A 27,402-nucleotide genomic window follows, 5' to 3' on the forward strand; every position below is an offset into this window, starting at 1 on the left:
CCCCCCTCCTCTCTCTGTTGGTGTGTCTGGGCCTTTAGTAACACAGCCCCCCCCCTCCTCTCTCTGTTGGTGTGTCCGGGCCTTTAGTAACACAGCCCCCCCCCCTCTGTTGGTGTGTCTGGGCCTTTAGTAACACAGCCCCCCCCCCCCTCCTCTCTCTGTTGGTGTGTCTGGGCCTTTAGTAACACAGCCCCCCCCCTCCTCTCTCTGTTGGTGTGTCTGGGCCTTTAGTAACACAGCCCCCCCCCTCCTCTCTCTGTTGGTGTGTCTAGGCCTTTAGTAACACAGCCCCCCCCTCTGTTGGTGTGTCTGGGCCTTTAGTAACACAGCCCCCCTCCTCTCTCTGTTGGTGTGTCTGGGCCTTTAGTAACACAGCCCCCCCCCCCTCCTCTCTCTGTTGGTGTGTCTGGGCCTTTAGTAACACAGCCCCCCCCCCTCCTCTCTCTGTTGGTGTGTCTGGGCCTTTAGTAACACAGCCCCCCCCCCTCCTCTCTCTGTTGGTGTGTCTGGGCCTTTAGTAACACAGCCCCCCCCCCCTCCTCTCTCTGTTGGTGTGTCTGGGCCTTTAGTAACACAGCCCCCCTCCCCCCCCCCTCTCTCTGTTGGTGTGTCTGGGCCTTTAGTAACACAGCCCCCCCCCCCTCCTCTCTCTGTTGGTGTGTCTGGGCCTTTAGTAACACAGTGCCTCCCCCCCTCCACTCTCTGTTGGTGTGTCTGGGCCTTTAGTAACACAGCCCCCCTCCCCTCTCTCTGTTGGTGTGTCCGGGCATTTAGTAACACAGCTTCCCCCCCCCCCTCCGCTCTCTGTTGGTGTGTCTGGGCCTTTAGTAACACAGCCCCCCCCCCCTCCTCCTCTCTCTGTTGGTGTGTCTGGGCCTTTAGTAACACAGCCCCCTCCCCCTCCTCTCTCTGTTGGTGTGTCTGGGCCTTTAGTAACACAGCCCCCCCCCCCTCTCTCTGTTGGTGTGTCTGGGCCTTTAGTAACACAGCCCCCCCCCCCCTCCTCTCTCTGTTGGTGTGTCTGGGCCTTTAGTAACACAGCCCCCCCCCCTCTCTCTGTTGGTGTGTCTGGGCCTTTAGTAACACAGCCCCCCCCCCCCTCTCTGTTGGTGTGTCTGGGCCTTTAGTAACACAGCCCCCCCCCCTCCTCTCTCTGTTGGTGTGTCTGGGCCTTTAGTAACACAGCCCCCCCCCCCCTCTCTGTTGGTGTGTCTGGGCCTTTAGTAACACAGCCCCCCCCCCCTCTCTCTGTTGGTGTGTCTGGGCCTTTAGTAACACAGCCCCCCCCCCCCTCTCTGTTGGTGTGTCTGGGCCTTTAGTAACACAGCCCCCCCCCCTCCTCTCTCTGTTGGTGTGTCTGGGCCTTTAGTAACACAGCCCCTCCTCCTCTCTCTGTTGGTGTGTCTGGGCCTTTAGCCCCCCCTCCTCTCTCTGTTGGTGTGTCTGGGCCTTTAGTAACACAGCCCCCCCCCCCTCCTCTCTCTGTTGGTGTGTCTGGGCCTTTAGTAACACAGCCCCCCCCCCCCTCCTCTCTCTGTTGGTGTGTCTGGGCCTTTAGTAACACAGCCCCCCCCCTCTCTCTCTGTTGGTGTGTCTGGGCCTTTAGTAACACAGCCCCCCCCCCTCCTCTCTCTGTTGGTGTGTCTGGGCCTTTAGTAACACAGCCCCCCCCCCTCCTCTCTCTGTTGGTGTGTCCGGGCCTTTAGTAACACAGCCCCCCCCCCTCTGTTGGTGTGTCTGGGCCTTTAGTAACACAGCCCCCCCCCCCCTCCTCTCTCTGTTGGTGTGTCTGGGCCTTTAGTAACACAGCCCCCCCCCTCCTCTCTCTGTTGGTGTGTCTGGGCCTTTAGTAACACAGCCCCCCCCCTCCTCTCTCTGTTGGTGTGTCTAGGCCTTTAGTAACACAGCCCCCCCCCTCTGTTGGTGTGTCTGGGCCTTTAGTAACACAGCCCCCCCCCCCTCCTCTCTCTGTTGTTGTGTCTGGGCCTTTAGTAACACAGCCCCCCCCCCTCCTCTCTCTGTTGGTGTGTCTGGGCCTTTAGTAACACAGTGCCTCCCCCCCTCCACTCTCTGTTGGTGTGTCTGGGCCTTTAGTAACACAGCCCCCCTCCCCTCTCTCTGTTGGTGTGTCCGGGCATTTAGTAACACAGCTTCCCCCCCCCCCTCCGCTCTCTGTTGGTGTGTCTGGGCCTTTAGTAACACAGCCCCCCCCCCTCCTCCTCTCTCTGTTGGTGTGTCTGGGCCTTTAGTAACACAGCCCCCCCCCCCCTCCTCTCTCTGTTGGTGTGTCTGGGCCTTTAGTAACACAGCCCCCCCCCCCTCTCTCTGTTGGTGTGTCTGGGCCTTTAGTAACACAGCCCCCCCCCCCCTCCTCTCTCTGTTGGTGTGTCTGGGCCTTTAGTAACACAGCCCCCCCCCCCTCTCTCTGTTGGTGTGTCTGGGCCTTTAGTAACACAGCCCCCCCCCCCTCTCTGTTGGTGTGTCTGGGCCTTTAGTAACACAGCCCCCCCCCCTCCTCTCTCTGTTGGTGTGTCTGGGCCTTTAGTAACACAGCCCCCCCCCCCTCTCTGTTGGTGTGTCTGGGCCTTTAGTAACACAGCCCCCCCCTCCTCTCTCTGTTGGTGTGTCTGGGCCTTTAGTAACACAGCCCCCCCCTCCTCTCTCTGTTGGTGTGTCTGGGCCTTTAGCCCCCCCCCCCCTCCTCTCTCTGTTGGTGTGTGTGGGACTTTAGTAACACAGCCCCCCCCCTCCTCTCTCTGTTGGTGTGTCTGGGCCTTTAGTAACACAGCCCCCCCCCCCTCCTCTCTCTGTTGGTGTGTCCGGGCCTTTAGTAACACAGCCCCCCCCCCCTCTGTTGGTGTGTCTGGGCCTTTAGTAACACAGCCCCCCCCCTCCTCTCTCTGTTGGTGTGTCTGGGCCTTTAGTAACACAGCCCCCCCCCTCCTCTCTCTGTTGGTGTGTCTGGGCCTTTAGTAACACAGCCCCCCCCCCCTCCTCTCTCTGTTGGTGTGTCTAGGCCTTTAGTAACACAGCCCCCCCCTCTGTTGGTGTGTCTGGGCCTTTAGTAACACAGCCCCCCTCCTCTCTCTGTTGGTGTGTCTGGGCCTTTAGTAACACAGCCCCCCCCCCCCCCCTCCTCTCTCTGTTGGTGTGTCTGGGCCTTTAGTAACACAGCCCCCCCCCCTCCTCTCTCTGTTGGTGTGTCTGGGCCTTTAGTAACACAGCCCCCCCCCCCCTCCTCTCTCTGTTGGTGTGTCTGGGCCTTTAGTAACACAGCCCCCCCCCCCTCTCTCTGTTGGTGTGTCTGGGCCTTTAGTAACACAGCCCCCCCCCCCCTCCTCTGTTGGCGTGTCTGGGCCTTTAGTAACACAGCCCCCCCCCCTCCTCTCTCTGTTGGTGTGTCTGGGCCTTTAGTAACACAGCCCCCCCCCCCCCTCCTCTCTCTGTTGTTGTGTCTGGGCCTTTAGTAACACAGCCCCCCTCCCCCCTCCTCTCTCTGTTGGTGTGTCTGGGCCTTTAGTAACACAGCCCCTCCCCCCCCCCTCCTCTCTCTGTTGGTGTGTCTGGGCCTTTAGTAACACAGTGCCTCCCCCCCTCCACTCTCTGTTGGTGTGTCTGGGCCTTTAGTAACACAGCCCCCCTCCCCTCTCTCTGTTGGTGTGTCCGGGCATTTAGTAACACAGCTTCCCCCCCCCCTCCGCTCTCTGTTGGTGTGTCTGGGCCTTTAGTAACACAGCCCCCCCCCTCCTCCTCTCTCTGTTGGTGTGTCTGGGCCTTTAGTAACACAGCCCCCCCCCCCCTCCTCTCTCTGTTGGTGTGTCTGGGCCTTTAGTAACACAGCTTTCCCCTCTCTCTGTTGGTGTGTCTGGGCCTTTAGTAACACAGCCCCCCCCCCTCCTCTCTCTGTTGGTGTGTCTGGGCCTTTAGTAACACAGCCCCCCCCCCTCTCTCTGTTGGTGTGTCTGGGCCTTTAGTAACACAGCCCCCCCCCCCCTCTCTGTTGGTGTGTCTGGGCCTTTAGTAACACACCCCCCCCCCCTCCTCTCTCTGTTGGTGTGTCTGGGCCTTTAGTAACACAGCCCCCCCCCCTCTCTGTTGGTGTGTCTGGGCCTTTAGTAACACAGCCCCCCCCCTCCTCTCTCTGTTGGTGTGTCTGGGCCTTTAGTAACACAGCCCCCCCCTCCTCTCTCTGTTGGTGTGTCTGGGCCTTTAGCCCCCCCCCCCTCCTCTCTCTGTTGGTGTGTCTGGGCCTTTAGTAACACAGCCCCCCCCCCCCCCTCCTCTCTCTGTTGGTGTGTCTGGGCCTTTAGTAACACAGCCCCCCCCCCTCCTCTCTCTGTTGGTGTGTCTGGGCCTTTAGTAACACAGCCCCCCCCCCTCCTCTCTCTGTTGGTGTGTCTGGGCCTTTAGTAACACAGCCCCCCCCCCCCCCTCTCTCTCTGTTGGTGTGTCTGGGCCTTTAGTAACACAGCCCCCCCCCCTCCTCTCTCTGTTGGTGTGTCTGGGCCTTTAGTAACACAGCCCCCCCCCCTCCTCTCTCTGTTGGTGTGTCTGGGCCTTTAGTAACACAGCCCCCCCCCCCCCTCCTCTCTCTGTTGGTGTGTCTGGGCCTTTAGTAACACAGCCCCCCCCCCCTCCTCTCTCTGTTGGTGTGTCTGGGCCTTTAGTAACACAGCCCCCCCCCCCTCTCTCTGTTGGTGTGTCTGGGCCTTTAGTAACACAGCCCCCCCCCCTCCTCTCTCTGTTGAGCCGTTTTCCCACATGCGTACCTGAAAATGACCTGCAAGTCAATATCGGACATTTCCCGGAATTTCCCTTCACACCTCAGCGCTGGCATGTGGGAATCTAGGAGCGAAATTGCCTGTATGTTGGGGGGCGGGGGGAGGGGGGAGCTTATTTGGGGGGTCGGGTTTAGATCAATAAGGTGTTTTCGGGTTGTCCTTGGGCTGCAAACTCATTTAAAGTATGCAAATCGAAGTTGTTTCTGACAAGAATAATGTCACGTTACTCCGGGACTGCTCAACCCATGACAGAGCCACTCTCCCCGGCTTGGCAGAGTGAAGATCTCCGCCCGCGCGTCCCCGCTGCCTGGAGCACAGCGGCTCGTGCTCGCGCTCTAAAAGGCAGGCTCAAGGTTCAAGGTTCAAGGTTTTTCTTTATTTGTCTCCCTTGGGAGAAATTTGTCTTGGAGACAGGGCCACATCTGCATACATAGAACATTTTACAGAAAACACCAAAACCAAAAACATTGCATAATACAAATTAATACATCATTGCACATACCCCTGTGATAAAGTGTCTCTAGTCATTTCTAGTTGTCATTAATCATTTTGATTGACAGAGGAACAAATGAGTGTTTATATCTATTATATTTGCACCGTGGTATCCTATATCTCCTGCCAGATTTCAGTAGTTCGTACTCTGGGTTCAGTACATGCGAGGGGTCGGATAAGATATTCCGAGCTTGTCTTATCACTGATTGCTCAAAAATGGCTTGGGGGGTGATCGGGGGGGTGGACATACCCATGATCTTCCCAGCCATTTGTGCCAGCCTAGCAATTTGAGATTTGTATTTAACAGTCAGGTTGCCAAACCAGCTGCAAATACCATATCTCAGAATGGATTCTATACTAGCCCTGTAGAAAATCAACATAATATTCACACTGACTCCAAAAAGCCTGAGTCTTCGAAGAAAGTGTAGACGCTGATGTATCTTTGCGCAGAAAGTTGTAACATGCGTGTGCCAGTTCAAATCCCGATCAATCTGCACTCCTAGATATTTATAGGAGGAGACCTGTTTGATGTTATGGTTGTGAACCTTGATCATAGTGTGGTCTCCTATGGACCTGGGGTCTACGATGACCTCCTCTGTTTTGTTTACATTTATTTTTAAATGATGCTGATCGCACCATTCAATGAACCTGTCCACTCCAGATGTATGGCTGAGGATGTTAGAATCGCTCGTGAGCAGACTAAGTATCACGGTGTCGTCTGAGAACTTAAATGATGTCTTGGACTATTTTCAATAATGTAGACTACTTGACAGTCAATGCCCAGTTCGTCATATCACAGTGCACGCCCCCTTTCTTTGAGGATGTATAACCCATTCACTGTTAGGCTCGCCCCCTTTCTCTGATGCTGTCTCCTCACCCATTCACAGTTTACCACACATGTGGCAATAACCAATCAGCCCAAGGTATTCCTCTCCAGCTGATCCCAATCACCTAATCAGCCTAGTATATCAGGGTCCATGTTTTACTCTGTTTGCTATGTGCTGTGTATGTACCATGTCATTCTCAGTTGCTGATCATCATCGCTGAAGCAGTTGTTTTCGCCCCACCTCCTCCCCTGACCACCACCATCGGTCATGACTCCTGATTGAAGAATTCCCTATGGGGGATTTCCTATCCTATTCTTCACTGACGACGCCCTCTCATCATCTCAGGAGAGCGTCATCATATCATGGAGTCATACGCCAAAATTAATTTGTTGTATCATTAAAGCTTGTTATACTTTCTATTAGTCTCTCATTATTGAATTACGAACTGATTGGGATGTGAGCTGACACAGTCATCTGTATACAAGGTAAACAGAAAGGAGGAACTGACTGTTCCTTGGGGCACACCTGTACTACACAGTGTCTCCTCAGAGAGCACAGAGTTGAATCTCACCCTCTGTGGTCTCCTGGAAAGAAAGGAAAAATACCATTTGATTATAAAGGGGTTGACATTTAACTGAGCTAATTTGCGCAACAGAATGTCTGGATGGATTGTATTAAAGGCCGAGCTAAAGTCAATAAAAAGCAGTCTGGCGTATGCTACAGTACTTTCCAGGTGTTTCAGAATGAAATGTGCTACTGTAGAGATTGCATCGCACGTACTGCAATTTTTTGAATAGGCAAATTGATACTGGTCTAGTCGAGGTCCTACCTCTTTTCGGAGTGCCTCCGTCAAAATCCTCTCCAGTGATTTTACTACATTTGATGTTATAGCTACAGGCCTATAATCGTTATTCTCAAGTGGACCTGTTTTTTTCGGGACTGGGACTATGACTGACTTTTTCCAGAGCTCTGGCACTGTATGTGAATCTAACGATAGCTGGAAAAGCCTGTGCCAGGCTGGGGCTAATTCCTCAGCACATGTTTTTAACAGAGACGTGTGCATTCCATCTGGTCCCGTCGCCTTGTTGGTCTGTATGGTTTTAAACACTTTACAGACAGTGTCCAGATCTATTACCAACCTGTCACTATTAGCATTACAATTCAGTTCACTAATTACATCACAGCATCCCTGAGAAGTGTCAGATTCAAAACGCATAAAGAAATTATTTAGCTCATTCGCCCTGGCGCTCTCATCTAGAGCAATAATGGGCTTTCTCTCAGGCTTCATATTGGTCATCTCCCTGATGGAGTCCCAGAGTCTCTTGGTGTTCGAGGTGACTAAGTCCTGCTCCGCACGCTCTTTATACTTCCTTCTGGATTCTTTCAGTTGTTTATTCAGTTCTTTTTGTGCAGCCTTCAAAGCTGCCGTGTCTCCTGATCTGAAGGCCTCTTTTTTCCTATGTATGCACTCCTTGATTTCATTTGTGAGGTATGCTCTATTATTTGGATACTTTGTTATAGTTTTCTGTGGTACTATCAGATCAACACAGAAGGAAATGTAAGCCGTGGGCTTTGTTTTCATACAGTATAATGCACTTTAATCCAATCTTTATCCACCTCTCTCCTCAAGTTAGTCATTGAAAAAATATATATATCGAGATGTGCAAATGTGTAATGCAGGGTTTTAGTCTCTTGAAAGTAGTACTTCTATGCGATGTCACATCCAACACAGTGCTTTTTTCTTTGAAAACAAAGGCCGGCTGGTCAGGAAGGTCTCATGAGTTTAATGTCTGTCAAAAAGCCACATGTTAAATATGGCAGCACCAACATTTCTGTTTTTGAGGTCAGAATTGATTCTATGCAACACTTGTTTGTGTTCCTTTTTCTTTTCTTTTTCTTGTTGTTTTTGTTTTTGTTTGGGCTTTTCATTGAACCTCGTTGGGCGGGAGGGGGTCAGATGGATTGAAGCTGTTTTTTTTAAGGTCCTTAAACAAGTCCTCAACAGCATCCCATGTGATTCTGTTTGTCCACCCTGTTGTGGTGCTGCAGAGAGAAGGACCTCTCTCATGTGGGTAGTCCGCCACACGAGGACGATATCCCTGTCCGTATTGGTCATCAGACTGCCCCTGACCATGAGGAAGCCAGACCTGGACTCATGGTGCATGTCGAGCCCTTCTGTCTATCTGCTGCTCTGTGGCTCAAAGAGGTTGATGTGTATGAAATATAGAGCGATTATCAATGATGAATCGAATCTGGAGGCTGCGAAAGATGTGACAACACTGTACTGTTGATGTTGTATAAATGGAGAGAAAGACTTATTTTAAATCTTGTAAATAACAAATGTAGCTACAAAAGAATGAAAGCAAGACAAATGTAAAAAAAACAACTTGATGACCATCTAGAGAGAAAGTAATCTGTATATTGTTGAATAAATATTGTGCCGTAAGGGACATGAGTGTTTGCCTGTCTTCTGTGTTATTTGTACAAATATGATGCTGTCAGTCATTCTTCACTGCAGGACTAGATGTTCACTATCCAATATATCCAGACAAATATCTCAGAAGTTTCTTTACCATCATCGCCATATATTGATGATTGTGCATTTCAATTTCACAATTCACAACAAAAAAACTGTTTTGCTAAAATTGGACAGAAAAGTTTTCTGCTATACAATTTCAAAATGATGCCTAATAAAATGTGTAACCAAGTAGTAATAGTATCAAAGAATCAAATAACTCGTACCATCATATTACTAGTTATAGTTAAAATATTTAATGTAATTTTGTTACATTATTGAGCAACTTTAACAGTGTTTTTACAGTTTTACAAGTCAGAATTTTGACTCAACTCAGACACACTTTTCACATGGCCCTAATCCTCCAAACATTTTCAAATGTACATTTAGAGGGATAGATATTTTATTTAAATGTGATTACATTATCCTTCACTTATTACATTTCTTTAACCAAAATAATCAGATGTAGCCTAATTGAATATACCAGAATGAGTTATTAATTGCAGCAAGGCATACAATCAGCACTGATGAGGATAACTGCAGGATAAAATGGTGTTCTGACATCTAGTGGTAAAAATGTAAAACAAGTCACTGTTCAGTTGGTGTACCTGAACTTTGCACTTACAATCAAGTTCCTTAAAGAGTATTATGATAAAGTGTGTGTTGTGTCAGTGATCCTTCTGAGTGTGTGGGAGAAAGCAGTGTTTTCTTGCTGGCCGGCCTGGCCATAGGCATATCAAACTAAGCAGCTGCTCAGGTCAGGGACCCTCTTGCTTAGCGCTTGAAATATGTGAATGGTAATCAATACATAAATGCAATATTGTGTTGTACAGGCTGGCTAGCTAATACTAGTTAGTTACTAGCTAATACTAGTTAGCTGAACATGGCCTTACTGTGGCTATTAGAATGAATCTGAAAACATTTTAGAATCACCACAGTATGCATACTATAGGAATATTGATATTCTCATCATAAACTCACTACTATAGGCACACTAGAAGACATTTTAGGAATATTATAGGCCTAGTGGTTTTTCCTCAGTGTATTTGTAGTAGCCTACTTAAACCGCAAGTTAGTACTGGAGAGCTTTGTGTCCAAAGTCTGGTTAACTAGCATTTCAGTACCTACTTTAAGATTAAGAAAAGAAATGACCTTCAGTTTGTTAATTTAAACCATTCTTGGGGGTAAAATAATTGCACTTTTGCAATCATGTTTCTATTTCTATGACCAGTAGATGGCAGTATTGGGCAGGACAGAAGCCAGAAACAAGAACAAATACAAATCCAAACTTATTTAGGTATAAAAGAAATTAAATAAGAACTGACAGACACAGATAGAGACTACACAAAGACATGTAAATGCAATGTGCAGAAGCAAAAAAAACTGGAGAACACATTTGAGAACATTATAACATGAGAACAACCATACAGGCCCCTAAGAACTGACACAACAACAATAATAATAATTGGCAATTCGGCCAGGCAGCAGGGGGCAGGTCTGGCCTGGTCTCCTTTGGTTTCTTCTTCTTTTCCTTGTATATTGGTGACCTCAGGAAGTCGGTGTATATTGGTGACCTCAGGAAGTCGGTGTCTGTGAACCTATCTCCACGCCTCAGCTTACTGTTACAAAAAAAGAAAAGAAAAAATCCATGAATGCATCATCATTGGTGGTACACACAAAAAACAACACGACTCTGTTGGTTACATTGGGGATTTTCACACTGCATGCTCTTAGCCCACAGACATTTGTTAACCCAGGGTGACCTAAGCCCAGGGCTATGCCATTCACACTGCACTTCTAGTTAAGTGAGGTCCTCACCTGCTGATGGTCGGTTCCTTGTAACTGATTTGAGCACATGTCCTTTGCCTTCCATCAACTGGGGTTGTAATGGTGCTGGTCAGTGATACCAAGACTCTTCCTGCTACAACACACAACACAAAAGAATAAACAGTAAATGCCTTTTAGAATTAAGCACTAACAACAATTAAACAGACAAAATAACACACTCGTACACAAATATGTGACCCCCCCCCCCCCAAAAAAAATATCACTACATATCAAATATCTGCAAATAAACTCTAAAATGCATCCATATCAACACTCAACCATGTAGAAAGAGAAGGAATATAGGACACCACACCTGAAGAGGTTTGAGCTGTGATTGCAGCAGCAGGCTCCTCCAACACTGCTGCCCTGCCAGAGGTCACTCTCTTGGGACTAGAGAACAGTTCAGTGTCGGCGGTGGCAAAATCCCATGGCGGCATCTCGTCCATTATTCCCAGGTCGCTCATCTTCTGATGAACTGCCTCACCACTTTTGTCGACTGTTGGACTACAGGCCAATGACACATTAGATGTCGTCAAATTGTTTGCAATGTTGTCCTGAGGAGAACATACATCGTCCCGAGGCCTAAATCCTTGTGTGCAATGACTATGTTTCTTTTTCTTGGCATTGGAACAGTCAACAGACTCCTCCCTCTGTGTGGTGTTCCTTTCCTCTGGAATGTCTCCTTGCTCCTGAGTGGCCACCCAAGGAGGCTTAGAGGAGCTCGCCATTTCCGCAAGAAAGACTCCATCGCTGTGCCTTCCGTCAGGGCAACTGTGTGGATTTGGTTCAGAATGCTGCCTCACAACATTTGCATCAATAACTGCTGGTGATTCTTGACCTTCTGATGATGCACCGTGTGATGATGAGGAGCTATCTCTGGCCACCGAGATAACAAATGTCTTTCTGCTCCTTGTTCTGTGGTTTCCCCCATGTCGAGGAATCGGTATCTTGCTCTGAGATCTGTTGCCACTGAGTGGAAGACCATGTGGAGGAGTTGGTATCTTGCTCTGAGATCTGTTGCCACCGAGTGGACGACTATGTGGAGGAGTTGGTATCTTGCTCTGAGATCTGTTGCCACTGAGTGGACGACTATGTGGAGGAGTTGGTATCTTGCTCTGAGATCTGTTGCCACTGAGTGGAAGACCATGTGGAGGAATCGGTATCTTGCTCTGAGATCTGTTGCCACTGAGTGGAAGACCATGTGGAGGAGTTGGTATCTTGCTCTGAGATCTGTTACCACTGAGTGGAAGACCATGTGGAGGAGTTGGTATCTTGCTCTGAGATCTGTTGCCACTGAGTGGAAGACCATGTGGAGGAGTTGGTATCTTGCTCTGAGATCTGTTGCCACTGAGTGGAAGACCATGTGGAGGAGTTGGTATCTTGCTCTGAGATCTGTTGCCACTGAGTGGAAGACCATGTCGAGGAATCGGTATCTTGCTCTGAGATCTGTTGCCACTGAGTGGACGACTATGTGGAGGAGTTGGTATCTTGCTCTGAGATCTGTTGCCACTGAGTGGACGACTATGTGGAGGAGTTGGTATCTTGCTCTGAGATCTGTTGCCACTGAGTGGACGACTATGTGGAGGAGTTGCTATCTTGCTCTGAGATCTGTTGCCACTGAGTGGAAGACCATGTGGAGGAGTTGGTATCTTGCTCTGAGATCTGTTGCCACTGAGTGGAAGACCATGTGGAGGAGTTGGTATCTTGCTCTGAGATCTGTTGCCACTGAGTGGAAGACCATGTGGAGGAGTTGGTATCTTGCTCTGAGATCTGTTGCCACTGAGTGGAAGACTATGTGGAGGAGTTGGTATCTTGCTCTGAGATCTGTTGCCACTGAGTGGAAGACCATGTGGAGGAGTTGGTATCTTGCTCTGAGATCTGTTGCCACTGAGTGGAAGACTATGTGGAGGAGTTGGTATCTTGCTCTGAGATCTGTTGCCACTGAGTGGACGACTATGTGGAGGAGTTGGTATCTTGCTCTGAGATCTGTTGCCACTGAGTGGAAGACTATGTGGAGGAGTTGGTATCTTGCTCTGAGATCTGTTGCCACTGAGTGGACGACTATGTGGAGGAGTTGGTATCTTGCTCTGAGATCTGTTGCCACTGAGTGGACGACTATGTGGAGGAGTTGGTATCTTGCTCTGAGATCTGTTGCCACTGAGTGGAAGACTATGTGGAGGAGTTGGTATCTTGCTCTGAGATCTGTTGCCACTGAGTGGAAGACCATGTGGAGGAGTTGGTATCTTGCTCTGAGATCTGTTGCCACTGAGTGGAAGACCATGTGGAGGAGTTGGTATCTTGCTCTGAGATCTGTTGCCACTGAGTGGAAGACTATGTGGAGGAGTTGGTATCTTGCTCTGAGATCTGTTGCCACTGAGTGGAAGACCATGTGGAGGAGTTGGTATCTTGCTCTGAGATCTGTTGCCACTGAGTGGAAGACTATGTGGAGGAGTTGGTATCTTGCTCTGAGATCTGTTGCCACTGAGTGGACGACTATGTGGAGGAGTTGGTATCTTGCTCTGAGATCTGTTGCCACTGAGTGGAAGACTATGTGGAGGAGTTGGTATCTTGCTCTGAGATCTGTTGCCACTGAGTGGACGACTATGTGGAGGAGTTGGTATCTTGCTCTGAGATCTGTTGCCACTGAGTGGAAGACTATGTGGAGGAGTTGGCATCACCCCTATAACTTGTTCCATGTTAGTTTTGTCTTCCTTTTCTACCTTCACAATTGTTACCTTTTCCATAGATGCGTTTCTCTTCATCTTCAGTTTGATAGAGCTATGGTCTTCTTTGCCCTTGGTTTCCACTGTGACTACTTCAGTAGCATTGGTTAGAGTTATCTCCATGATTGTGTCCAGAAACGTAGTCTTTTGTCCATTATCAGTCGCCATAACTGAGCTTCTTGGATGAGAAACGATGTCATCAGAAACAGACGGCTGTGGCTTTTCCGATGTGTTGTCAACTGAGTTCATATCACATCGGGAGTTCATATCAAATAGGGACGGAGAGCATCTCTTTGAGAACCACTCTACTTCATCCCTGTGGCTGCTAGATTGGCAGGATGTTCCTATCGGGACAGCTTGCCTATCCGGACCCAAAGGCCTTTCCATATCATTTGTGGCATCTGTGAAGAAAAGACATGAAAAATAGAACATATTTCAGTCAACTCTGCATCTGCATTAAGGCATAAAATAATGTGAAAGTAATTGATTATAACAATTCAAAACCTTATATTCTCATACCTTCAGAAGTATGACTGGACTTGCTGGGACACATCTCATCCCTTGAAAGTTCTGGCTGATGAAGTGACTGAACTGTAGGCCTACACACATGAGTTGGAGGAAGGGGTAGAGAGAGAGAGAGAGTGTGATTCATTCAAAAACATAAAACTGTGCTTGGTCCAAAAGCATATATCTAGCAGAGATCAGGGTTCCCACACCTTGTTAAACATAACATTCAATTACTTTTTAAGGACTTTCCAGGCCCATTTCTCTCAAATTCAAGGACCCAACCAAACCCCTTGAGACATGGATCAAGGTGAATTACTGTTACAACACTGTGTTACAACACTGATAATTGTATAGTGAAAACTAGCAGCTTTACAGAAGCTCACAGACAAAGATGACAAACAGAGAGAGGCTTGAATGTGTGAACATGTCTCAACTGTGCTGTGCTACAGTGATGGCAGACCACACGCAGACAGCGGAATGTATCCCATTAATAAACAGAAATGAGATCAAGGTAATATTCGCACTAATACAATCAACAATACTTATAGAAATAGTGACCCACAACATCTGCTGCAGTTAATTTATGGTTGATTTTAAATTCATAAATACAATTGATTTGAATGAGTAAAACATGTGAAGCTTTCAAACTGAAGCAATGAAATCCCCTTTCTTGCGCTTTTCAAAGTTCATCAAATGGACTAGACTAGAGCTAAGCTACATTAAGCTCATACGGTGAAGCAGCCTAAGTAACCAAATTTGAACACAGTCGTCCTGATGGCAAAAATGAGGAAAATTAGATAACATTTAAAGAGAATGTCATAAATTATCAATTGAATTTGCATTCAAATACAGCAGTGTCAATGTCAATAGTCAGGAATTCCAGTAGTCCCTCATCCCCCCACCCCATCTCTCCCCTGGGAAATCCCTCCCCCCCACTCACATAGTTTTCCCCAAACAAAGCAGCCATTAAAAAGCCTTTAGTGAGGCCATTCACTGACAGTCATTCCTATAACCCATAAGGAACGCGTTTAGGGTGCAGATCATTGTGCCTGTGTGTGCGCGCGCGCGTGCGTGTGTGTGTGTATGTGTAGGCCTACCTATGTAAGGCCTACTGTAGGCCTAGACTTGGCGTACCCTGCATGAGAAGCTTGTCAAATCTAAAATAATCCTATAAAGATGATAATCCTATTCTTTATTCTTCTAAAGGTTTCTCCATGGAGATACAAGAAGGTGCCTCTCCAAAAGTATCATCAATATTTACTAATGTAAAGGGAATCAAAATAGCTTCAATTTCTATCCTTGCATAAAATACATAAATTCAAGCACATTCAATGACCTATGTCTATTTTCAAAAACATTCAAGGCCTTGGGATTTTTTTAAATCAAATTCACAAACTTTCAAGGATTTCAAGGACCTGTGGGAACACAGAGATGTTTACTCACCTTTCCATCTGCATATTGTCATCCTTACGGTCGACAGATTGTCTCTTGTAGTAATCAGACCGCCCATGTAGATCCTTTAGGAAATAATCACAAAGACTTTAGACTCTGGTTCTGTTGTCTGCATTTTCTGACATTTTCAAACTCAGAGAGACTTGACAGACAACTCAAACATGCCACAGAAAAAAGTATATGTTGATACATATTGAGGCATACTCACAAGATCAGGACGAGAGAAAAGGTGAATAATCCTGCCCAAGTGCTGCAGCAGCTGAGTGTTGCTCAGCTGAGTGTTGCTATGCAGGTATTTCAGAACACGGAGCTGTGAGAGAACACATCTGGCCATCTCTGAGCGCAGAGTATTTTCTTGCATCTGCAGGTCGCCCATCTCCAGCTCCCTTCTAATCTCCTCCTGGGTCGGCACGCAACAGCCTCGTTTTTGGCCTTAGACACATTGAAGAAGGCGGTGCCTGGTGTAGACAAGAAGAAAGACCACAGAATTATTTCACGTTTTGTCTTCTTGCAATCAATCAACAATGTATGAAAAGCATACAGCTATTCTTTGTAGTACAACGCAAACCACAACCTCTGCTTTTTCAATCAATTGTGCAGAGTGTTATGCTGTATGGGAGCAGTGCATGGTATAGCTGTCTGTCTGTGCAGCTTAAAACTAGACTAGGCAGGTTAATCCGAATATGCTCAAAAATTGGTGGACAAACACTTGAAACAAACTTTCAAGAAGCACACACAAGAAGAATGTTGTCTCTAGCAGGTAGCATAATATGTGACCCAACTCACATTCTGTTTAATGAATTTGAGCTGTTGTCCTCAAACAGAAGATTCAGAGTCCCACAGGCTCGCTTAAACAGACTGAGAAACTCTTTTGTGCCCCAGTCTGTCAAACTGTTCACTCAGGTTAGAGGCTCTAGGTAGGGACTAAGGAAGCACTGCAGCCACTTTTCTTGTCTCTTGTTTGTTTTTTGTCATCAATTACGTGTATTGAAGTTCCACAGTATGTAGCACTTTGATGATGGTGATGGTGTTGTCGTTTGTATTGTACACCTGTATGTATTTATGAGAAACAAGTGTCTTAGGGATGCAAGACACATTTTGGACTCTGTCTGACAATAAAGTGATATCTTATCTTATCATAATAATGTGTAACTGAATCGAATGGGACACTCACGCTGCTTGGAGGCCTTTGAGCTTGAGGGCAACATATATTTCTTCTTTTTCCCAGCTAACAACATAGTCAGACTGGATTATTCGTGATCGTGTGGGTGGGCAGAACTGAAAGAAAACATAGACGTTACGTTAGACAGAGGTGCTTGTCTGATTGGGTTAGCTAAATTGAAACTTCAATGCATTGATAAGCCGAAAACACGTTTGAATACAGTGTACTGTAGCTTACTTACTATTAACAGGAGAACGACGTCAAAATTCTGCTGTAAAAAAAAGAGAGAAGCACATAGGAAAATGCATTAATGTTAGCTAACGCTAATGCTAGCAACCGGAAGTAACGTTAACGTTACTTACGGTTAGCAGTAGCTAACGGTAGTAGCTGACATTGTTGACGTTTTAACACAATTTGAGGTCTTAATTATGTAATGTTAACGTTTCATAATATGTGTTAAGACCTTATTCGATTGACATCACTCACGTACGGGCACGTCCACGGCCGCCATATTCTCGACACAGCGCTACAGAGAGCAGCGTTTATAGGAAGCTAGCCGCCGTTAGCATTACCTGTATGTTCCAATTGTGTTGGGATGGTGACCTGCGTTACATGTGGCTGTAGTAATGACAGCAATAAAGTCCCCGTGGTTTGTTTCTATCTCTACCGTCCACAGACGTGAAGGGAGCGAGACGGAGGATACGTCAGCAGCACAGGAGACGTGTGGATAGTTAGGACAGGTGAAACTTTCTGACAGCTCCTCACAGCAAAGTCTGTTCACCTCGTTTTTTCTTTTGTATATTATTACAGGCATTAACGGCAGCATACAAACAACAACTCTGTGGTTTTATTGCCGTCATCACTATCGCTATTTTGCAATGGAACAGAAACGACAATAAGGCCGTTACTATAGTTGTCAGCTGCAGGACGGTATGTCAACAATATGGCGCTGTCCGGGGTTAGCGAATAATAGCAACAGTTTGGTTGCAGAGGTGCAGCGTGAACGCAAATCTGTCCGGGCCGGAGGTTCCGTGTTGAAACTTACGGCGGTCCGAATTGTCTTGAGTGCGGGATAAAATGTAACCGACGCTACGTTATAAATGAACCCTTACCTGTGAGCTCCATTCAACAACTGATGAATCAATGTACCGCCGAATTGTCCATTTAAACAACAAAACCCCGCCCTTTCCGGTCGCAACTGACAGCCAAGCACCTTCTTCTTCTACTAGTCTTTTATGGCGGTTGGCAAACAACTTATGGTGCATTACCGCCACCTTCTGAAATGGAGTGTGGATCAGTATGGACTTCTAAAACACTACACTATCCTGCCTATATTCTTCCATTTAGTCCAGTTTCCTCTAAAAATGAAAATATATCCCTATACCCCACATTCCCTGAATTCAACTGCAATATTTATTTTAACTCCAGCTTGATACGATTGCTCTCCAATCTGTTGTTGAGGATCTGTCTTTCCTGTTGGTAGTATGGACAATCAATCATTAGCCTACATGTTCTGTTTCCTGCCTATCGCAATATTCACACATACCAGTAAGTCAACAAGCATACATTCAACATCAGTACAGAGTATGCCACTTCGATAGAAATAAAATAAATAAAAAAACAGAACAAACGGGTATCATGTTAGAATAAACTCGGGCATTAATAAAAATATTTAAATCTTTACAAATATTCAGTTTTTAAGGCTTTGCTGTTCTTGAGACTACATAAAGTTTTAATGTAATGTCCGAATCCAATCACGGTGTCGGCGTGACGTAATCAGTGCGCGACAACCATTTGGATTGTTGTTTCTTCATATCGTGGTCACGCTCGTCTTCAGGAGGACCCAGACCCCCCACACATTAAAGAGAAACAGGAGGAAGTTGGAACTCTGGACCAGTCAGGAGAGAGAGAAGCTTCAGGAGGACCCAGAGCCCCCACATGTTAAAGAGCAACATAATTAACTCTGGACCAGTCCGGAGGGAGAGCAGCTTCAAGGGCTGGAGGAGGCTGATATCGCCAAGTTCCCATTCACTGCTGTTCCCGTGAAGAGTGAATATGAGGAAGAGAAACCTCAGTACTCACAGCTTCATCAAAGCCAAACTGAGGAGAACACAGAGGCAGAGCCTTTAGCCAGCAGCTCAACTGAACAGATGAAAACAGAAGCTGGTGGAGAGGACTTAGCTATATATCCAGCTAGTAAATTCACAACCAACTGATGCCAAGACTTCAGACTCTTCTGAGACTGAAGACAGTGATGATGAATTGATGGAAACTAGTGAACCTCAGTCAGGTTTATACTCACAGAAAAACAGTGAAGTAACTAGGAAGAAACACTTTAGCTGCTCAGTGTGTGTTCAAATATTTGGTAATGAAGACACGAGTCCACAGAGGTGAGAAACCATTTAATTGCTCAGTCTGTGGTAAAGGTTTTGGTCATAAAGGAGACCTGAAGAAACACATGGTAGTCCACACAGGAGATAAACAATTTAATTGCTCAGTCTGTGGTAAAGGTTTTGGTCATAAAGCAAGCTTGAAGACACACATGAGCCACACAGGGGAGACACAATTTAATTGCTCAGTCTGTGGTAAAGGTTTTGGTTCTAAAATAGACTTGAATAGACACATGATAGTCCACACAGGAGACAAATAATTTAATTTCTCAGTCTGTGGTAAAAGTTTTGGTCATAAAGGAAACCTGAAGAAACACATGATAGTCCACACAGGAGAAAAAACAATTTAATTGTTCAGTCTGTGGTAAAGGTTTTGTCATCAAGGAAACCTGAAAAAACACATGATAGTCTACATAGGAGATAAACAATTTAATTGCAGTCTGTGGTAAAGGTTTTGGTCATAAAGCAAGCTTGAAGACACACATGATAATCCATACAGGATATAAACAATTGAATTGCTCAGTCCATGGTAAAGGTTTTGGTCAAAAAGGGTCCTTGAAAACACACAAGATAATCCACACAGGAGAGACATAATTTAATTGCTCAGTCTGTGGTAAAGGCTTTGGTCGTAAAGGAGACTTGAAAACACACATGATAGTCCACACAGGTGAGAAACAATTTAATTGCTCAGTCTGTGGTAAAGGTTTTGGTCATAAAGGAAACCTGAAGAAACACATGATAGTCCACACAAGACAAACAAATTAATTGCTCAGCCTGTGGTAAAGGTTTTGGTTCTAAAAGAGACTTGAATAGACACATGATAGTCCACACAGGTGAGAAAAAAATTCATTGTTCAGTCTGTGGTAAAGGTTTCGGTCAAAAAGGGTCCTTGAAAACACACATGATAATCCACACAGGAGATAAACAATTTAATTGCTCCGTCTGTGGTAAAGGTTTTGGTCATAAAGCATGCTTGAAAATCCACATAGGAGAGTAACCATTTCATTCAGGGTTCCCACGGCCATGGAAAGAAAAGTCATGGAATTAGTAAAATCCGTGAAAGTTTAGGAAGTCATGAAATGTGTGTAATGAAATTGTTACAGTAATCTTCCCGTGGATAACCTTCTATAATGTAACATCACAGCAAATTTATTCTCTGTAGCTCTTGATGTAACGTAGCTCTAATATGTGTCGATTTTAGTGCTTCTTGTATTTTATATGATTTTTTATGGAAAATTCCTGTTTTAGTTTAGCTTCTACAATGCAGTGACACTAAAGCACTGAAAACCCATATAAATAGCAGCTATGTCCCATTTGTCCTATAGGTAATCATACCAGTATTGATCCAGAGTCAGAGTCACTGCCTCACATTACATGGAAATTCTATTAATCGGTCCTGAAAAGTTTTGAAATTTGAATTTCTTTGAAAATGAGCATATGTGGGAACTCTGTTAATTGTTATCTGTGATGGAGGGGGAATTTGAGTGTTTATCTATGTATAATGTGAATGTTATTGTGCTTTGTTGTGCTGTCCTGTGTTTATTGTACAGGGTTCGTACAAAGTCTTGAAAGTTTGGAAAATCTTTTCATGTTTTCAAGGTTAGGAACATGCTTGAATTTGAATATGCTCCTTGAAAAGTGTTTGATTGTCATAATCTGGTGTTCCATCTACACAGTGAACAAAAAATCTTTTAATATCTGAAATGAGAGGATCCCCTCATAATTGATATTGTCTCTAGTGTCTCACACAGGATGCAGAGTATAGACAGCTAGTGGACCAGAGCTGGATTGACTGACATGTTAATCTGGCCCTTTTCAGTTCAGAGTCCATATCAGGGACATGCAGCTGAACAATCAGATCTATACAATATATAAGATCAGAACAGTGTAGAAATAAACAGCCCACGCCATTAGTCAATGATATAATTCCTACAAATATAATTCCTACACTGGTAGATGTAGGAAGACAACTAGTGAAGGCATGAGGACTATACAATACTAAGTGTAGATATAAAATTCAGTGACTGCTCTCAAATTGAGTGCCTCACAACTAGAGAGAGAAGTGCTGGAGATCAGCGTCTCAACTGTCTAGTACAGTACTCTCCTCTCGGTCGTCACTTTAAAAAACGATCAGAAAACATTGGCACATTTTAAGCTCTGATTCTTCTCTCAATGATCTTTTTTCAGTTCCCCCTCATGTCGTTTACAAAAGACCCCCGAATTTGAGTAATTTACTTGTCAGGTCACACCTGCGACAACCTGTACCTTCTCATTTTCTAAGTGACATTCCTGATGGTAATTACAAATGTGGCAGATGTGCCCAATGTAATTTCACATACAGTATAAATGCCACACTTTTAATCACTGGCAAACGTTTTAAAATCAAAGGAATTATCAGCTGTTCCACCTCTAATATCATTTATATGATCAAGTGTATTTGTGGTTTAGCATACATAGGTAAGTCATCTAGACCTCAAGACTAGGATTTGTGAACACAGAAGCGATATTAGAACTCAGGATTTTAGAAACCCTGTAGCTGTTCACTTTTTCCAGGCCCAACACTATTTCTTCATTAAAATATATTGGTATTGAACATGTGAAGGTTCCGCCTAGAGGTGGCGACATTAACTCCCTCCTACTCAGGAGGGAGGCCTACTGGATCTCTACTCTAGACACAGTCAACAGGGGCATGAATGAGTCTTTTCACTTCAGAGCTTTTTCATAGATCTTTTGTCCATCGTGTGTGGAATGTGTACACTCAACCTATGTCCTCTTGTCTTGTACAGGTCAATTTGCCTACTTCCCCTGGAGCTCCGCTCCCTTTAAATACCCCCCCCCCCCCCCTTTTTTTCAAATTTCAAATTATTCATTTTATATCTACACTTAGTATTGTATAGTCCTCGTGCCTTCACTAGTTGTCTTCCTACATCTACCAGTGTAGGAATTCTATTTGTAGGAATTATATCATTGACTAATAGAGTGGGCTGTTTATTTCTACACTGTTCTGATCTTATATATTGTATAGATCTGATTGTTCTTGGGTTTGTACTTCTGAATTGTGTATATGGTCAGCTTTTTGCACTCTGTACTTATATATATAGACAGATAATGTTTATATTGGTCTCTGTTTCTTGATTGGCATCAGTGTTTTCACCTGCCCTCGGTTCCCTCCACCAATGGGATCGAGTCTTTTGTTGTATATGAGTGTCCCTCCTACTTCCTGCTTCTATTCTGATGAAGATCCTTTGATCAAAACGTCAATAAACTGACCAGGAGCCTGTAAATTTCAGTGTGCGGACTCTACTTATTTTTCTAGTTATTTGCTTTATTTGTCCAGCACCTGCCTTATTGTAGGCATGCTCTACCTTTTCTTCATGTCCCTGGTTGAGCCCCACATTACACGGGCTCAGACCCAAATGTAGTCAAACCTTGGCGACCCTGCTTGAAACCCATGCACACATTCACCACTAGAGAGCAATGTTGCATTGCATCGTGGAGAAACCTGCTGAGGTGCTAAGGTGAATCCATTTAGGCTATACAAACTAAATCAATCCAGACACTGGCAAAAACAATTGGTGCAGTGAATTGGAATTGGTTGGTTGCCCCTAAAATTGTGGCCTAACTGCTAGTTGACAAGACCACTGTAGCAGATGTGTTTTGGCATTGTAAGGTTTTTGATGATCAAAGAACGAAGAATGCCAGCACTCAATGAATGTCCTTTCAGGGGTTTTATTCCATCAAGACCAGTTACAACGAACGTTTCAGCCAGCAGGCCTTCTTCAGCGTTGAAGAAGGCCTGAGAGATGCTCACAAGTCATTTTTTGCAAGTCCAAGTCAAGTCTCAAGTCTCTTATGGATGAGCATTTTATCATCTGCTGGATGCCAGCCGGTCTGCTTAGAACACTGCAGAGCTAAAGCTAAGGGAATCAAAGCATGTACTGTATTATCCTTAAAGCTGAAATATACTTCTGCGTCTGCCTTGACTTGGAGCCTTGCCGGCGGCAGCTGGTCCTATACACTCAAACATCAGCTTGACGAGGGGTCGCAGGGGAGTCGGTCCCCAGCAAAATGAGTCAATTGTGTGATTTCACTAGGATTTCAATGACTAGAAGTTAGCCCATGGAGAGAATGTAGTGCATATACTTGGTAATAAGCTTTCACTCTCTCCTGTTATCTCCCCTATTATATTATACTCGCGCTGTTCGCGTCAGCTGGGTCAAGTCACATTTTCAAGGAGTTGCATGCAGGCTCACCGGCCGCGGCGCACCCCTCGGCGCATTCGGCGAGGGGTTTGACGCGGAAGCATATCAAGGCTTTTACTCCTTTATCTATTAGCATACAGTACCAACATTGATTAGTTGAAATGATTATTAGTAACCCTTGCCTTAATGCCAATACACACAAAAATAGATTGTTCACAAGTCCCAAATCTCCCAAGTCTCAAGGCCAAGTCCCCATCTCTGCTCTATAGATATTAGGAAACAATGAGGGGTTTAATCTAGAATTAAAATCTACCATTTGGAAGAAGATAAAAGTGATCCAGTACCTACGATACTCTCTATAGATATTATGAAACAATAACACTAGATGGATATACAGTATTTTAGAAATACTGAATAATGATCCCCTTCACCCCAAAATAGAGTACTGCAGATCCCTGTACAGATTATTGTAGGCTTACCCAGAAGTCCCGGCACTTCCTGGTTCCTATGTGTAAAAGTCAATGGGATTTTTGTATGGGGATCTCGGTTAAAGACGACATGAAGTGACATCTCACGGTCTGTGATGACGTATCCGAGTGAAAACCAACATTACTTTAACTGGAACAGGGTCAAGAGGCGGGACATGGCGTGTGGATGATTTGGTTTGATGGTTCTGGGGACTAGAGTTGACATTGGCCAATCCTCCTCCTGGCCTCCTGGCGCTTGGGGGCAGAACAAGCCTGCACTGCTCCGCACAGTCTGCACTGCAAAATAATGTATTTTACCGGACAAATCTGAAACCTACCGGTCACGTTTCAATAAGTTAAGTTAAGTTAAGTTAAGTTAAGTTATCCTTTATTTATCCCCTTGGGGAAATTCATCCTCTGCATTTGACCCATCCTCTACTAGGAACCTTCCTAGAACTAGGAGCAGTGGGCAGCCACTGTGCAGTCTATGTACGGTACAAACAATATATACAATATAATGTGAATACGGCGCTGTTACTGGCTGGCTCACTGCGCGAGCCCCCAGGGCAGATAGGACCGGCTGTTTGCCTCCGGGCAGACTGCAGTTTCCAAGCCGAGGCAGAGTGCTGCCTGCTGCCTTGAAATGTCCAAGAGGCCGGGGTAAGAGCCCGTTACGTTAACGTTATTCCTGGAATGCAAGTTAACGAGCCACTTACATGTCTTTGCATTCTACATTAAATGAAGACATCACCATTTGTTTTATTTTGTATGTTACATACTTATAGAGAGCTAAAGTGGAACGCCACTTCCTGCTTCAGCACTGTACCAGACATTTTCATCCACAATTTATTTTCCCATAGACATTTCGTAAAATGCTTATAAAAATAGTTTTACTTGTTCAAACCAAACGGTACAGATATATTTAGAAACAGGAGAGACCGCATAACCTTTCACTCAGACCAAAACCTAAAAATGCGGGTTTAAAGAAAATATTTGTTCAATGTTTGTTTAAGTTTTGGTCCGAGTGACATGTTCTATGGTCTCTCCCGATTCTAAATATACCTGAACCGTTTGGTTTGACCAAGTAAAACTATTTTTATAGGCATTTTACGAAATGTCAATGGGAAAATAAATTGCGGAAGAAAATCTCTGGTACAGTGCTGAAGCAGAAAGTGACGTTCACTTTGCCTCTCTATTGGCCAAGTATGTTAACATTTATGGGCCAGAAAAGTCTGCCCAGGTTACAGGTACTAGGTGGCCATCTTGCCTGCTCAGAATTTTCTCCTCGAAATAAAGATTGATTGACAGATGTCATGTCATGGTATGATTGGTTGAAATGGGGTAGAAATTTGATAGTACTGACGTCAGCATACTATGGATTACAGTTATGAATGAAATCCTGAAAAAGGAACTTTTGATGTTAAAAAAAAAAGTGAAAAACTTTTTTTTTTGCATACATTATTAAATAGATGCACTGAATACACAGGGCTGTGATCTAAAATAGAAAAGTCATTTTTCATTTCAGCTTGACTTTAAATGCATGAAATAAGTTCTGTGGTTAACAAAAGTTTATGAAACATAAGTTTGTGTTCAGCAAGATAATCTTCACAAATGAAGAACACTTTTATGACTTTTAAAGCGTTTCCTTTGAAAATCATAAAAAGTCCTTTTGTGAAGATGATCTCGTTAAACACAAAGGTTGTTGTTTCATAAACATTTGTTAACGACAGACCATTTAACCAAATCCCCATACAACAATCCTATTGACTTTTACACATAGGAACCAGAAGTGCGAACATCCATCTCCTAGCAGGGAATGAGAAAGAGCTGCAGATTATGTTAAATGTTGTTCATCTTTGGAGTAGGAAATGGAGATTATTAGTTAATAGAGAAAAAACTCAAATTGTACATGTCCGGAAATCAGGTACAAGGAGAAGCCTTTTTGATTTTCATGTTGGAGCTATGTCATTGGCATATACCAGTTCATATAAATATCTGGGTTTTACTTTTGATGAATTTTCTACGTTTGAAGAGGGCGTCAGTGTGTTGGCCGACACTGCTGGTAGAGCCCTGGGTTCAGTAATAAGTAAAGTGAAAACTTGTAAAAATCTTGGTTATGCTACATTTTCAAAGCTTTATGATGCATGTGTGTCACCAGTTTTGTTTTATGCAGCTGGAGTTTGGGGAAGTAAGGAATTTTCCAAGGTGAATGCCATCCAAAACCGTGCAATCCGATGTTTTCTGGGCGTACATACATTTACACCTGTGTTGGCTTTTCAAGGGGATATGGGTTGGGAGCCTTGTTTGATCAAAAAAAAAGGTGAAATGTTGAGATTGTGGAACCGTCTATCTAATATGCCAGAGAGTAGAGTAGCAAAACAAGTGTTTAACTGGGATAAAGCACATAACTATCCATGGTGTAATGATATGAATGCTGTGTTCAGGGAAGCTGACCAGCAATTTATTTTCAGAAACAGTTTACGTTGTAGTGTTCGCTATATTAAACATAGGCTATTTCTTGATTATAAAGAAAAATGGGCCAATGACATCTGGCTCAAACCAAAACTTAGAACATATGTTCAAATTAAAAATATGTTCACTCCAGAACCCTATGTTACTTTACCCCTGGATAGATCCAGAAGATCTTTATGTGCCCAGTTGAGAACGGGTACCCTCCCTTTGGCTATTGAGGTTGGCAGATTCAATTCTATTGCTGAGGAGGAGAGACTTTGTACTGTATGTGAATTAGGTGTTGTGGAAGATGAATTTCATTTTGTGTTTCATTGTACGCTATATGAGGAACCAAGATTGTCTCTATTTCAGTTAATGCAAAATAAGAAACCGGAACTATTTTGGTCAGGAGATGATGCGAAGTTGGAATGGTTGTTCAGAGATGAAGTCTTCAGTTTGGCCAGGTTTATTGGGAGGGCTTGGAAACTCAGAATGGAGAAGCTGTTCATCTGAATATATAATTCTGTCTTGTTTATGTTTGAGCGTTTTGTAGCTTGTTTGTTGATTTGTTTGTATTGTTGAACTTGAATGATTTGTGTCTTGTAAGCCCAGACGGGCTGGGCACCTTGAATATGGTGCATGACACAGAAATAAAAATCTATCTATCTATCTATCCAGATCTTCTGGACTCATTCCTGAAGTACTCCATCGTGAAGACGTCTACTGCTGCATTGCAACGGCCAACTGCCTACTTTCACAGCATCTGAATCTTGTTTTTTTTAGGTGCCATATACTTCCCATTAACAGCACTGTTTATCAGAGTGGGTGGGGCCATCACAGTTACCGTAAATTCCGGACTATAAGCCGCGGCTTTTTTCCCGTTTTTTGGACTTTTTTGGCCCCTGCGGCTTATATAACGGTGCGGCTTATCTATGGATTTTTTCAGAGGAAAAAAAAAAAAAAAAAACGTAATTCTCTCTTCTTTAGCACTCTTTCTAACTATAAATCCACTTCTGTTTTAATTTCCTCTCTTGCCCTCTTTTCACCACACTGTATGACACTGTATGACACTGTGTGCACTGTAAAAAAGAAACACAGGTGGTGTTGTGTTATGTTGTTTTGTTGAAATGTTAATAAATGGGAGCTTCCTCAAACAGCCATCTCTTTCCCGACAATCCCCTCTGTGCATGAACCCTTACATATGGTAATTAAACATTAAAACACAATAAAAAAAAAAAAAAAAAAAAAAAAAAAAAAAAAAACATTAAAACACCCGCGGCTTATAGTCCGGTGCGGCTTATATATGTAAAAAACAGTCAACTTTGCAGGTGCGGCTTATACACCGGTGCGGCTTATAGTCCGGAATTTACGGTAGTACAAAAGAAACAATGTGAAACTGTAATGGAGGATTTCAGGACCAAAGGTTAGTCAGTTAGTTTTGTAACCCATCCAATCTGAATCTCTATTTTCAGGAAAACCAGTGAGTCAACCAGTATGAATACCTCATAGCTCTGCCACCAGTTGGGCACGTTGGGCCTCAGCCTCTGGTCACGCACCACCTTCCCCATCTCTTCTCTGGAGGGGTCAGATCTTCCTCATCTCTTCT

General features: G+C 44.7%; 2 long non-coding RNA genes across 2 annotated transcripts; both read right to left on the reverse strand.

Annotated features, from left to right (window-relative positions):
• Positions 1–10,157: 10,157 nt before the first annotated feature.
• On the reverse strand, positions 10,158–10,883 carry LOC310797289. Its single transcript, XR_014553727.1, has 3 exons — positions 10,756–10,883; positions 10,434–10,536; positions 10,158–10,234 (listed from the first exon to the last, which is right to left on the reverse strand). It is a non-coding gene; the product is annotated as an uncharacterized lncRNA (long non-coding RNA).
• A 2,599-nt stretch (positions 10,884–13,482) lies between these two features.
• LOC310796682 lies at positions 13,483–27,365 on the reverse strand. Its single transcript, XR_014553692.1, has 7 exons — positions 27,299–27,365; positions 16,528–16,557; positions 16,299–16,402; positions 15,333–15,582; positions 15,116–15,189; positions 13,685–13,764; positions 13,483–13,566 (listed from the first exon to the last, which is right to left on the reverse strand). It is a non-coding gene; the product is annotated as an uncharacterized lncRNA (long non-coding RNA).
• Positions 27,366–27,402: the final 37 nt, after the last annotated feature.

This window comes from Poromitra crassiceps (genome assembly GCF_964638095.1).
Source record: "Poromitra crassiceps genome assembly, chromosome: 23".
NCBI classification, from domain to species: domain Eukaryota; kingdom Metazoa; phylum Chordata; class Actinopteri; order Beryciformes; family Melamphaidae; genus Poromitra; species Poromitra crassiceps.